The following is a 13,320-nucleotide window of genomic DNA, read 5'->3' as shown; positions in this document are numbered from 1 at the left end:
TACAAGTAGTCAGTGAATTTTCTTCTAATTCCAGATTTCTTCAAATAATTATTTATTTGCAAAATTATCCCATTGTTTAACTGCTCCATTTAACTTCGAATTATTTTTCTTTAATTCACACGTTTCGCCAAAATGTTGAGAGATCCTGGACATAGCAGTAAGGATGAAGAACAGGAAGATCCTGGACATTTATTTACCATATTTTTATTTATTTTTCGCATTTTCCTGCAATTATACTTTTCAGTAATCCATTGAATTATTCCTGAAATTATTGCTGCACATCTTCTATGTAAAGTTTTGTTCCTCTGATCTGTGCGGGATGGTCTTCATCTGAAAAGGCCACGTCACCTTTTTTTTCCAATGTGGGAACAATTACTAGTTCTAGTTCTTACGTCTTACTTGTTCCTGGACATTGGAACAATGTCCAGTCTTGTTTTGTTCCATTTCTTTCGTTCTATTTATTCCCGCCACGCGCGTACGGTCCAGTCAACGCAGAAGCCATTCGTCCAACCGAGCGCGCGTACGGTCTGGTCCCACCGATCAGGTCAACGGTCAGAGCGAAACATCCCGCAAACCATCGAACGAACCGGTACGAGCGAAGGAAAATAGTCCCACCTCGGAAGTTTAGAGGAAATCCCACCAGTTTATATACCGAGCCGCCACAATTGTTAGCACCAGCAGCCCGAACGCGCGGAAACGCGGCCCGGGAACGAAGGAACCAGGTCTGGAACTAAATGGAACAAAGGAAACATCCCGCGAGGAACAAGCGGCTGGCAAATAAATGGACCGCGAACAAGGCCCAGTTAAGAAATTGCTTCAGCGAAGCGGAGGATAGGGGGGCGCGGGCGCGAGGGAGGAGGACCCGCTAGCGCGCGCTAGGGCGCGCTAGCGAGCAGTTTCCGTGTAAGCCCATCACGACAGTTTTCCGAACCAGGCCTAAACGAGAAATTGCGAGGAAGGAGCCCAGTCTAACCGAATACGGCCCATTCTGGCCCAATCAAGTGTCGCAAGCGTCGTTGTAACTGCAAGGCTTCCCCAAATCTTCTTCTCCTTCCTTCCGATCCAAGCAAAACAGAAACCCCATCGCCGCCGACGATGCCTCAGCAGCAGCAGCAGCCGGGGGCCGGCTCCCACGTCCTGGAATCCGTGCCACTGTTCGTCATCGTGCTCGGCGCCGCTCACGTCCTAGCCGTCGTAAGCGACCAACTCCCCACCGATTTGGTTTCTTTATCCCTTGATTTCCTCCCTTCGTCCCTCGATTCACTAGCTTGACCTGACCATCTCGCTTTCTTTCCGCTTGCTCGTTGCAGGTGTTCTGGATCTACAAGCTGGCTTCCCAGAAGCAGCCGATCCGGTCCAAGACGCACTGACCGCGTCTCGCGGTTTTGTGCCTGCTTTCGTGATCGGTAAGGTTCTGTCCAGTGATTCCGTTCATCCTTTACTTCGGCCGGTGTTTGATATCTGGACCGCGCGCACATTCTTGACTTGCTTGATTAAGGTTCTAGGATTGTTAGCACCAGTTAGGTTTGTCAAATAGAACCAATTTGCTGGAACTCTATTGATGTATTGTCAAAGCAACACTTACCCATAGGGATTTAGCTACGTATGATAAATGTGTCTGGGAGGATCACCTGGCGGTGTGTTGAGGGCACGGCTGGTTCTATGATCCTTGTCCACTGATAAGATAATAATGCTCAGGTTGTGGCTGTTCTGAAACTCACTTGTCTGTTCGCTTTGTTCTACTCTAAGCTGCTAATGAATTAACTTTATTGGCAGGTCTGGTAAAAGAACATATTGCTACTTTTGTATTTTTCACCAACATGCATGCTTGTCCCTGTAGATTTAAATGCAATTGATTATTTCCAAACCTGGCTCTAAAATGGTTCACTTCAACCATTAGCTTCTCATACGCTGTGTTAGAATCACTTGTTAATGAAACCAATTTTGCATGACATTTGATTTTACTATATCTGCATTAATTAACAACGGTATGCCTATTATACTTCTGCGTGTAACTAATATGCTAAGGTGTGATATCGGTAGCTTACCCTGGACTACAAACATTACTTCTGCTAACCGAACCCCTAATAAATGTAATAATATGCTCTGGTTTTGTTCTTCCCATGGACTGAATATCCCCTTTCAAGTTTTAGAATTGCCTTGGCATGTAGCTGCAATACTTGACCATGCTTTAAATCAGAATCCCTTCAGTTTCCTTAGTTATGTTGATAACGCATGCTGTGGAATTTAAAAATGAATATTTTGAATATTGATCCTTCATCTGAAATGACACTCCATGTTATGCACACTAGTTGAATGCCTCTGCATTGCTACGGCCTTTTTAATTTATTATCTTGTCGTACATGTAAATATAATGCATACATGTAAAAAATAAAACGAAAATATAAGTTGAATCATTCTCTTTCCTGCGTCGCCTATTTTTACCCATTGGGAAAATAGCACTTCTGTAAGCCAGTCACTGGAGGTTGGCGAGCCACGCCTAGAAGGCATCCAACACGGCGTTGATCTGTCCAGCCACTTGAGATCAGCTTTTTTTGCCCATGCCGCTCCCACACTGCTACTTAGGACAACAAGGCAGTGCCCTCGCTAACATAACAAGAAAAATGCACTTGCGCTCGAGATCTCTTAATCTATTGCTGATGAATATATAAAAGAATCTACTTCTAATACAAACAAGACCATACGAAAATTCGCGCTTGTCCGTGGGAGAAGCAGATGCAAATTCATGGCATGGAGCCTGAAGCACATCAATGTGGATTAACCATGCAGGCAAAATATCTTGTCCTGTAGTGGCTTCTTGGTTACTGTGAGGATGATGATGAATCAAAAGCGCTGGAAGTAAGAAATTCCATTCATTTACTTCAACGAAGCAATTAATCACTTCACATTTTCAACCCAATACGCTGCTAGAGGCTGGGTTACCATGCCCCTGTCGGTCTGCCAATGTCTTAAAACATTTGCTCAGCGGCTTAGAGCTAACTATAAACATATACCAAAGTATAAGTCAGAATCCATTCACCTTCTGTAATTACGTTGATTCTGCATGCTGTGGAATTTGAACCTGAACATTTTGAATATTGATCCTTCGTCTGAAATGACACTCCAGGTTATGCACATTTTTATTAACTAGATGATTTCCCGCGCGTTGCAGCGGAATATTCGGTGAATAAAATTCAAGTGTTAACTTTTTGTGGTTTGAATCACCTAGTAGATTTCCAAATATCCATAGGAAACTTCTTTTTTTTATCGAAAAGGTAAATCAAAGAAAAAATTGGAATGACCCTCTCAAGTTATTACGTAAATAGCTATATGGGTTTTAATAAAAATGGCTGAATGCCTTGTTTACTAATTTTGAACCATAGTGCTAGATAGAAATATGCATCTTTCACAAACAAATAATGATCTTAATTACTAATTCAAATGGATTATCGGAAGAGATGGAACTATATATACTTTAAACAAACTTGAACAACTTTGACACAGAGGAGCACTGATGACAATATAGTGTACACATCGTTGTGAAAACACTTCTAATATGTCAGCAACAAATTAATTTTACACTCTCTAGGCAGAGAGACGTTCCACCTTAAGTTAATTCTTTGAGCCCATATATAAAGCGCTAGCTTTAGAATGTTTGGCGAATCCTCTGATTTTCAAGGTTAAAATGAATTCATCCTTCTCAATTGTAAATAAATGTAGTACAATTTTTTGTTGTTGGAAGACTGATCTAATACGTAAAGAACCCTAGTACCTGCAATACAGAACAACAAAAAGAGAATTGAAAATCATCTTCAGTTTGGAGATGAAATTAACAATGAATAGCAGTATTACTCTGTAGTGGATTGCCTACAAAAAGAAACGCTTTCAATAGCTACTTACCCACTTCTTGTGAAATGAAATTTGGTTACAACTTGCCCGCACCTGAAAATTTTCTGAACATTGTACTATTCAAGTATCCAGCACATGGAAAAGCAAAGATGAAGTTCAACAGCTACTTACCCACCTCCCGTGGAATGATGATTTGGTTTAGTACTTTACTGCATCTGATTGCTGAACGTGGTAGTATCTAATATGTACAAAATCCAACTCACTTATTTATAGTTTCAGAAACTCTAAAATTGGGTTCATCACCATACCATATGTGGTAGACAGTACAGCCACCTAGAGAGATATACTAATTGATAGTCACCAGGGAACAAACGGGAGAGGATGAAGCAAATTGGAAGACAGACTGAAGGAAGGAAACGAAGTAGACAAAGGAGCATGGAAAAAGGTGAGATATATAGGAGAGAGAATACAAAAGGTCCAAGTAGGAGGGCAGACTTTTCGACTTCATCTCCGTGACAGTTTCCAGAATTTGAGCCACTCAACCCATTTACTCAAGGAAAGTGGATATATAAAAGTAAATAATTAAATTAGAAGACACGAAAAATAATACAAAGTAAGCTGATGTGAAAAAATGTGTGACATGGAGCTCTTGGTGAGGTGGATGCCTTGCATGTTAAGAGGCCCACCTGATGACTTGGATAGCTTGCATGTTGAGAGAATTCCTTTAGTGGGTTGCTCCAATTTAGATATTATAGATTAACATTTGTGATTTGGCATTCTTATTTATTGCATTTGATGTTCCGAAATGCAAATAATGCTATATAAGATCCAAGTCATGACATGCAAGAACCGTCATCTCTAAAACAAACTTACTATCAGTGTTTTGCGCCCAGATTACTATATAACAAATCAATCCTCTATTTGTGATGTACTTCACAATTGGTATTGGGATGTCTAATTTTATTCAAGTTTGTTACCAACCTCATTTAGAAGAAGTGGATGTCTTGCCCTTTTATTTTTCAATCTTATTCCCTTTTATTTTTGCCAATAAGAGGATTGATTGGTTGAATCAGATACTGATACATACTTCACATGATTAGCATTTGAACGTGAAATGCTGTAGAGTTGTCTCTGGAAGTGTTATTACCGATTCATACAACTATACTGGTAATTATGATTCTGTTTTTTATTTGCTCTAAATAAATTTGCCAATGGATAAACAACTCAAAACGTTATGCTCGACTCCTAGTGGCATGTTCTTATAGCATTTCACATAATAGTTTCTTCTTCCTTTTCTCGTTTCTTGTGTTAACACCTGTGTCATTGCACTGATTAATTTCGGATTGCTTGCAGGTCGACTTTGGTCAGGAGATGTCAAATGTTACCCTCTGGATTGTCTAGATAGATTGTTTTCTTAGGATTATATATATACTATGTAATAGTTGGTTTTATGGCACTGGGGACTCTTGAATTTTCGGCCTAGAATCTCTACGGGCAGTGGAGCGCACAAAGGCACCTGTGTCCATATTCAGCAAAAATTAAGATGTGGAATTCTTTAAATTAAATAAAGATGGTTGAGCGTAGCTCTTACTACAAGTACGTTTGATGAATTTTTTTTTATTCTATCTTAGATTTTGTAGTACTCCCTCCTCGCAAAATAACTCGCTCGATTTTGTCTATATACGGGAGTACTACCTCTGCTTCGATGAATAAGACGCACACGTACTTCAGGATGAACTTTAACCGGAAAAATTGAGGAACAAAGTCTTGACTATATGTAGGAAGTTAGTATCGTTGGGTTGGTTTTAAAAATCATTTTCTAATGTTATATCAGTATCCTTATATATTTTAGAGTAATTCTTAGTTAAAGAAAAAAACATGAAAATCGAGCACATCTTACTCATTGTAATGGAGGGAGTATGAAATATAGACATTAAAATCAGCCAAACCTATCACATAGCTCATAGCTCTGTCGTTGGCGTTGCTACGGACAAAACCATCGAAGCTACCAACATCAGCAGAGCAAATCCCGTCATTTTCTACTGTGCTACGGTTTGGTTTAGAAGGCCACTTTCAAAAACACTCAACTACAAAAACCTCCACGGCTCGCCCCGCTCCGCCCCGTGTTCGGACAGGCCCATTAGCCCATAAACACTTCCTGCTGTGATTTTAGCCCATGCAAGCAAAGTAGCCAACGCAGCCCATGCAAGCAAAGCAGCCAGCGTCATTCTAGCTTCGTCATGCCGCACGTAGAGATGTTGTATACGTTCGTTAGTTTTGTAACAATTGCGTATAAAATTTATAAAGCAAGCACGTCAGAGATGTTGTAATGTTTACCTGGGCGTTAAATTGTTTTGTTGTAATCGCCTATAATTTTTGGTAAAATAGTTGGTGATTTTTATTGTAATTAAATATATAGAAAATGTGTTATCGTTTAACCAATTTTTTCATAGTCACGAACACATGTTTTTTGTTGTTATAGCTTTTGATCTTTGTATTGTAATTGTTCTCAATTTTTGTTGTAAACCAACATGTAGAAAAGTAGTTGTTAATTATCCACTTTTTATAACTACTATACTAAACGTGAACAACTTCGATTTTTCTCAGAATTTTGGGAAGATTTGGAAATTAACATCGTGTTGTGCAGTTTGGGATGCCTAGCGTTTTCATGTTTCTCTTGTGTGGCCGTAGCTTTGTGACCTCACCGCTTTGACGGGATATCTCTTCTCCTCGCGTCGCGACCTGTCTAGAAAATTGGCTCCCTTTTTTTCTCCCCAATCCATCCCCTTTCCTCCCAATCTTGCCTCTCTTGCACCACAAACCCTATAGCGACACTCCATCCACACAACGGCGGCCAGAGATTTGTGGTGGCAGGCAGCGAGAAAACAGGTGGTGACCGGCGACACGGTGACCGACTGCCGGCGGAAATAGAGGAGGTGGCGGATGGCCGGTGGTTCGAGGGAATGCAGCAGCTGGACGCGACGATGATGGGGAGAAGATCGTTGGTGGCTTCGACGCCAAGCAGCGGCAGCCGGTCAGTGCCAAACTGTCAATCCTCCTTAGTCATCATCCTCGCTGCTCTCACCCCCCCCCCCCCCCCCACCCACACACACACACAAATTTCTCCAAATTTTTCCCGATTCCCCCTCATCTCTAATTAAATCGCCCAAATTCCTCTGATTCCTCCGATCCCCCCATCTTCTTCGTGAGGAAACAATCAATCGAGAGTTGCCGATTTCTGCAACCGGAAATGAGCTCTAGATTTCGTATTTGAAAGCAGTCTCAGTTCATACCGCTTATATGTATGTGTATGTGCTAGCTGATCCGGAGCTGGTCGGTCAGTGCTTATCCCTAAAATCAATGACACGAATACAGTTTTCCCCACTGCCGTCCGGCCAGATGCAAGGTAGAAATCATAATGCAGTTATGCTTCTTTCCTTTCTACATAAAACAGTAATGGATGTCGTCTCTAGAAGGCTATGTATAAACATGAGTACTAATCCTTGATTTTGCCTTTCAGCTGATGGTGCGCCGTTGTAGTATGACTCGAGGATGGCCGTTGAGATAGAGTAGAGGAAGAGGAGTAGTTTATCGTGAGCAGTCTCGACAGACTCGACAGAGACGAAGCGGTACAGGCAGATGGTAGCTACCTCCTCATTTCCTTTCTGCAGAAAACAATAGTTTTGATTTCTAATCTACAACATTCCCTTCAATGGGCATTTGGCTATTTGTATATGCATGATTCCTCTTGAAAGAGTCAGCTGAAGTGATCATAAAAGTAATGACTACAGTATGATGTTTGCATCTGCTTTAGTATAGTATTTTGCACCAAATAAAACACTGGAACTTTCCATATTAAGAAGTTTAGCTGCTCTATTTGCATCTTGCACAAGTTTTGAGAGTTCATGGTAGTACACAGGTTAACCAAATTATATTGCAATGTGTATTGGACTGCATTAGGGAACATCACCGTTGATAGAATTTGTCTCGATTTACCTATGGTTGTATTCTGTAATTTTAGAATAAATTGTTGTATAATATCCAACCTATGTTATCATAGATATCTCATTTGCTTGCTTCTTTCTCCCACATGTCGGTGGCTATATCAAATTTGTACCACAAATCCAGCTTGCTGCATCCACCTCCATTCATATGTGCTCTGCTCGCCATGCATCCCTAACCGAGTCTCTCAGTGGTTTGTGGCCATAGATTAATTCTACTCCCTGCTTCCTTAATCTTCCATCTATTTTCATGTGCATATCATAGGACATATTCAGCTATCTTAATCTTTATTTTAGATAAGGTTTTTCTTTTACATAATTTATCACTTCCCTAATGTATATGCTTTTGCCATTTCCATTTGTGTTCCATGCATCATGCCAATTTTTTGCGTGCTCTGGTTGATCAATTAGGCTAAAGACAGACATTTTCATCTTTATTCAGATTTTTCGGATGGCGTTTCACAACTGAAGAAACATTTCCTTTTTTCCATAACACTTCTTTCCCTAAATGGTAAAGAAATTTAACGTGATTATCATTGTCTCTACTGTAGGCAAATCATTGGATGATTTAATCCTTTATCACCTTGCTTATGTATATTTTCTTTTTCCTATGACTTTCCCTTTCTTCATACTCCTCTTCTTCTCGATTTATTTATCAAGTTAAGTTGTTCCAGTTCCCGACTTGCAAGATACATCTTCTCATCACATTGTTTAGCTTGTGATTTGGGTTACTATTTATAAGTATCGATGCTAAAAATATATGCTTGCAGGGAGATTGGATGAATGATCATGAAGACTTGCCTACTGAAATAATTGTTGCCTCGAGTATACCAATTGAAAATTCTTGTGCGTGTTGCTCGCACCTAGGAAGACAGGGATCAAGCCACTCAACAACAATTATACGAGCTACATTCTATTGTCGTTGACCAAGAGGTATCTTCGATAATTGACTTGTCTTGCTTAATGTCAAAAGCAATATGTAACCATCTACATCTATTTGTCAATAGAAATATTAGCCGACCGATTAATTTTATAAAATTTTATCATATATAATCATATCTTCTCTTGGATTATTGGCATTTTTGTTACTTAGTCACATCATGAGTATTTATGTTTTCTCTCTCTGTTTATTCTCCTACTGAGAAAATTCATGTGGTGTCAGCGAAAATAGATGTCGACATTGGTAACAAATCTTAGTCTCATGTGAGCATACTAAAAATGTATATAGTCTAGTACTTATATCTTAATGATGTGTTTGCTCAGTTATTTGAAATCTTGTGTGCTACACTTTTGAATTGGTGTTCATTTGGTCTTAAGATGCTATGAGGATTCCATTCTTAGTGTGTAGGTTTTCATTGTTTTGCATAACCCATGCCATTCCTTATAAATGTTTAGATGTTACTACCTTAGTTTGATCTTTGGCGTGTCCAGAGATATGATGATCTTCACCGCATGAATAATTTTTCGGTTATTTCTTCACTTTGCATACCATTCATGCTCATATGCATTATTTGTCAGAAAAAAATTCTATCCCAGGCGCTTTCTCCTCTGATGACGCACATTGATCTATAGCCGCTATGATAGCACATTGACAGGCTGGGAGCACAAGTTTTTCAAAAGGTGCGACCTAAACATTTTGGTTAGTCCGATGTTTTAAATAATACAGTATGTGTGCCCATGTTGTACATGCATTTTTTGGATTCAAGCGCATTTTGGTCTTCAACAGATCCTGATTGCTGAGTTTATGGGGAAAATACTTTTCTTTTGGACTTAGATGGTTACAGCATCATGTGCAGGTTAAGGAACTTTAAAGTTCAATAAATTCTAAATGTAGGTGATTTCCTTATTTTACTTTAAAAAGTTTGATTGATATCACCCAGTCATACTGTTATTTTTGAAACATACCCGCAGTTAACTGCAACATTTGAAAATAAAGAGGGTATTAAGCATGTGGCAGCATATATTTGCTAGAAGGTAATCCATCTACCTACCATCATCTGATGAACACATCGTATATGTTTTTCATGCACAACTCCCTGTATTATCTGGTTTGGCTTGGTGGTTGTTTCTCTCAGTTTCCAATTCACACATTAGGGCAGAAAATAATAATTATCCCATTTTGAGTTAAGGATTTGTCTAAACATGAGAATTTACTAGGAGGTTGAACTTAGATGATTGCCTATGTGTGGGTCATGTCTAACTACCGATATCCCTAGCTTCACTAAAACAACTAAGTAAACTAATATTATTGGTGTAATGAGTCCAGGGCACACATTGAAAATTCTTCCTCGAAAAACCATAATGATCTTGAGATATTCTAAACTGTGCACAAGCATTTAGATCGTAACGGATTTCCATATTTGGGTGTAAATGGTCAATGCATTTGCGTCTCTGCATATACTCCTAAGATATTTATTTTATGGTGAACCACTGAACCATATATTCTTGGTATGTTAAACAGTTTAGAATTCTTATCGACATGCAAATGCAGATTAAGACTGCTTGGCCCCTCTGATGTTGTAGGAGTCGGATGCTCTTATGTTATCTAATTTTGCTTTTGAGCAACAGGTACAAACAGCAAGATATAAACTTAGTCATGCATATACGAGGTATTTGCCAATCTTTTCAAATAGTTTCTTGAACTATAAACATGTTTTTGTTGGTTTCGACAAGAAATTATTCTACCTTTCAAAAAGGAAGCACATATTTGATGTGGGGATCCCGAGAATTGCACAGTTGCCACTTAGTTAAGATGTCTCTAGAGGGTTTCGGAGCTTCAGAAATACATAGCTGCCTCTGAAGTGCAAATATTGCCAGTGTTCTTTTGTTGACACTATATGTTCCCTCAAGCATACGTCTCTTTATATGGATATATATCATTTCATACTTATGCATTTTACTAATGTTTTCTTTGGTTGTTCTTTCTCTTAGGGCCCACAATCTACGAGAAGGTTTGTTGCACCTTTTTCACTTGAGGCATAATGTATGAAGTTAAGATGCAATAACCATGTATCAGATGTTCTGTTTTCTGTTCTTTGTCTGTCAGTGTGTTGGAGATCATCTTCTTTTGTTTCTGTTCTCTGTTCTCTGCACCATGTATTGCTATATGAAGTTGCAATTACCCAATGCATCAGAGTCTATCCTCTCTCCTATTTTTATCCTGTTTTTAATCGTTTCAGGAAACCTATTAGTAATGACCTGTCTGAAATTTCTGTACCTCTTTATTTTTCATTCATCCATCAGACTGCCATAAAGAAACTTCAGGGGAACGACCAAGTTGAAAGCATATTTCAGAATGTTACAGTTATTCTCTTTCTGTAACTTCTTAGCTAACATCTGCACAAAACGGCCAATTGCTTACAGCAGTGGACGGAAATAAAATTGACCTCCCCTCTCCGTCCACTGCTCATTCAACGATCTTCCAAATCTGGCCTTGCTGAAGCAAAAGGAATATCAGCACCGCTTAGTACTGACATTTTTTCACAAAAAATGACATTTTTCATGATAATTTCCTCGGTCCTTCTTAAGTAATACCACACAAATTTCGTCATATTTCAGGCTTAGTACTGAAGAAAATTAGGATGGTTTGCATGCATTGTTTTAGTAAACGCTTATTGTTGTGAGCATCACTAAGCGCAACTTCTTCGAAGCAAACGGCCCCGCCTTAGCCGATGATATCCCAACTTCTTCGACCATTGAATGAGCGCCAAAGAAAGCATATTAACTTTACACAAACAGTAATGAAATAATTGACTTACCATCTCACAAAGAAGATTAGAGTAGCTAAAGTGAAATTTGTGTTAGCAGATTTACGATTTACTTCCTTTCTACATATCCCCCTGCCATACATCTATCCTGATTTCATTATCAACTTCTTTTCGCCGAACAGTTTTGCCAGCAAAATATTCACCTTTTTTTTTTCTCAAAACCAATGAAAAGAAATCCAAAACCAAATTAAGTTTTCTCAGAAAATGCATCATTTGCCACACATTATCTCTAGATTTTTCTTCCTATCCAGACTAGCCAAAACTACCACCGGTAGTTCACCATATGGCAGGATTTCTGCGTAGAAATAGTACTTGGTGAATCCTCTATCGTCCATATTAGCATGTCTACTGTATTTCCATATGTTCTCCCCATTTCAATTTATGATGTTGGTTATCAGCCACTTTGAAGATCATTGTTTAACCAGAAAAATATTCATTCTTTTTAGCAATTTAAGTTTTGTCTTGAAATTGTTACCTCCATCGTATTACATAGTCGGTGCGGCGTGCCGCCGCGCCCATTCATGCTAGTAGCATTTACATTTTGAAATTTTGTTGTGAATATTTTGTTGTAATAGTATATTTTTTTGTAAGCGGGGTGAGGATTTTGTTATAATACTCGTTATGACTCAGATCTGTCGTCGGGTGGCATTTTTGTTGTAAATATTGAGGATATCAGGCCCAAAGGGATATAACTTTTCAGTTTAACTGGGGAAGAGAAGTACTGCGGGTTGAGTTTCCAAAAAATAGTGGGCAAAACGTAAAATTTACATTACAGTTGATTCTGGACGTCGGATCTCGATCGGACGGAACGGAGGACGACCGATTTTTCTCTCTTTTTCAGTCGGCCGACGCTCGGCGTCACCCCTTCCGGAAATACTCCTTGTAGCATGCTTTCTCTACCTTTGTACCCAGAAATACTTCTTGTTGGATTTATTTCATGTGAAAATGCAGGGGCAATATTGGAAACCGAAGAAAACAGTCCTTCGTCAGGTTTGGAAAATGCTTCTTATCCCTCGGAGGCACAGCGCGTTCCGAACCTCCGCCTTAACAGTGCGCCACGCGTCCTCTGGGACCCACCATCTTCTCTCCTTCCTTATCTCTGTTTTGGAATCCTGCGGAGCTTTTTGCGTGGATGGACATGGCCGCCCCCGCCGCCGGCTTGATCTCCGCGAGCGCCTCGCCGCCCAGCTCCCACCTCCGCGAGCGCATCGCCGCCGGCTCCCACCTCCGTGAGCGAGCCGCCCCACGGGGATCCTCCATGGCCTCCAGCCCTCCTCCACGGCGAGCTGCCCCACCATGGCCCTTCACCTCCGCGAGCTTCCTCGCCGTCGCTGCCCTCCACCGAGCGCGCTCTGTACTGGGGCCGCCACCGATCCGGCGAGGTCGTGCGCCGCCGCTTCCGTTCCCGGCGGCGGTCAACCTCTACAGGAGCGCGGTGCTAGCTCCTTTCCTCACGACGGCCGGCCTCGACAGCGCCGCATCCTTCCTCCGCGGCGTCGGCTTTGTCCGCCGCGATGGCCGCCGCCTCCTTCCCCCACGGCCTCCACCAGAGCTGCAAACGACATCGCCAGGAGCTGCAAATGGCATCCGGGTGAGCTGCCTTCGGCATGGCCGGGAGCTGCAACTGGCCTCCGCTGGCTTCAATAGGCATCGACGGGAGCTGCAAACAGCCTCCGCCCGGGCTGCAAGCGGCCACCACCGGA

At 40.8% G+C, this 13,320-nt stretch overlaps 1 long non-coding RNA gene across 1 annotated transcript; it reads left to right on the top strand.

Moving 5' to 3' along the window:
* Positions 1–7,250: 7,250 nt before the first annotated feature.
* Positions 7,251–11,043, top strand: LOC127308565 (uncharacterized). The gene is made up of 3 exons (XR_007856672.2): positions 7,251–7,491; positions 8,621–8,783; positions 9,369–11,043. It is a non-coding gene; the product is annotated as an uncharacterized lncRNA (long non-coding RNA).
* Positions 11,044–13,320: the final 2,277 nt, after the last annotated feature.

The sequence above is a fragment of the Lolium perenne genome, chromosome 6 (assembly GCF_019359855.2).
Source record: "Lolium perenne isolate Kyuss_39 chromosome 6, Kyuss_2.0, whole genome shotgun sequence".
NCBI classification, from domain to species: Eukaryota; Viridiplantae; Streptophyta; class Magnoliopsida; order Poales; family Poaceae; genus Lolium; species Lolium perenne.
The sequence above is the reverse complement of the archived record's forward strand: the minus strand, read 5'-3'. Positions and strand labels throughout refer to the sequence as shown.